This window comes from Camelus bactrianus, chromosome 10, assembly GCF_048773025.1.
Source record: "Camelus bactrianus isolate YW-2024 breed Bactrian camel chromosome 10, ASM4877302v1, whole genome shotgun sequence".
Taxonomy (NCBI): domain Eukaryota; kingdom Metazoa; phylum Chordata; class Mammalia; order Artiodactyla; family Camelidae; genus Camelus; species Camelus bactrianus.
This window is the reverse complement of record NC_133548.1, coordinates 64849452-64851144: the sequence shown is the minus strand read 5'-3', so window position 1 is coordinate 64851144 and position 1693 is coordinate 64849452.

Sequence of the window (1693 nt, the reverse complement as noted above, 5' to 3'; positions counted from 1 at the left end):
GTACATATTACTCATTTAATTCTCACAAAAATCCCATTGGATGAATATTATCTTCTGCTACATATGGGGGAGCAAGTTCAGTGATGTCAGGAAAAGCATCCAAGGTTACATGGGATACAATTGATAGAGCTGGAAATTGAACTCCGTTTACTCTTTCTGTAAAGTTTATGATCTTAGTCACTGTGCATTCTAGCTGGCTATATGCATTAACCTGTTTTGAAACATTGATGGAAATAAGGACTTCAAGAATTTCGATTGCATGGCTAGGTGATTAAAACTAAGCTCACTGGCTTTGCAGGTCATGAGGCACTCTAGAAGCAAAGGGAAAATTGTTTACTCTTAGCTTTGCTGGTATTTCTTTCCACTTTTGCCTTTTCTCACCCTATCCTCCTGTCTGCTGTATTACGAAAACACGAGAGTACAGGGTACATGGTTAACAACTGAATTCCAAGCTGTCTCACAGAGATAAGCTCCTATGAGGAGTTACACAGGGCACAATGAAAGAAGTTTGGAAGAAGAAATGATGAGATCAAAAGAAAGTGCCTGCCAGGTCCAAGGCCCTGTTCTGAGTGTTTTGTGATATGAGTGAGTATCTCACGTCACTGCTGTCTTCCAGGAGCTTAAAAACCTGCGGGATGTTAACCCAGAGCACACGACTACTTAGAGAACCAGGCAAGATTAAATAATGAAGACTACAAGAGATGCCACTAGGCAGCTTAATCGATAAATAATTGCTGTTGCCAGTGTGTGTTACGAAGAATTAGAAAGACTGGAAAGGAAGCTCACGTGGAGAGAAGAAAACATTCTTAACTAATACTTGACAGCTACGCAGGTTTTGACTCAGTGGTGAGGCTGAGGCAATGGGAATGGAATAAACAAAACAACGAGAAACAATATAGGGATGATGAAGAGTCCAGTTTGGTGCAGACTTGGTACCAAGGACTGGTGGCAGCCAAGGCTGAGAAAGTGGGCCGGGGTAGAGTGCGTCAGACCAAGTGTCTGAGTGGTAAGAAGAAATCCAAAATCCTCCTTCCAAATCTCCAATATACTCCTCTTTCCAATCTTCAAAGCTGGCCCTTCTTTCTTCTTTCTTTACTCCATAGTCCAAGACACATTTGCCTAATTGATGCTTATAAATATTAGAATTGTCCTTGGGTTTTCGAAGCCTTGGGCATTTGGGATGCTGGGAGCTAGCTGACCAAGGGACTTTGTGAGAAGAGTGGTGGGGCAGATACAGCAGGTGGCGCCCTCTCACCAAGGCAGGAAGAGCCCATACTGACTAAGCCAAGCCAGGCAGGCCCTTCCTTGTGAGTCGCTTCCCAGCTCAGTAAAGGAACCCCCATGCCTTGCTTAGTGTGTCCCTCTCCACTTTAATTTTAACTATTTAGCTCCTTCATGACATTTTGAAGGGGTGGTGGGGAGCTGGGAGGTTTATTTCTTAAAGGCATTAGTAAAACTCATTTTGGCAGACGGAATTGAGAGTTCCATTAAGAGCCGTTGATATTCTGTCCAGATGTCAGGTAGATGATGGTCTTTTAAACTAAAACAACTGGTGTGCTCACTGAGGGTCTATTTTATTTCTTTCCTAGTGCTTAGCTTCTGTATGCTGTTGCTAAGCTTTATGGCAATAAGTAAATAAATAATCCATAATTACAGCCCTTTCTCCGGAGTGTGAAGAAACATCTATTTCTGT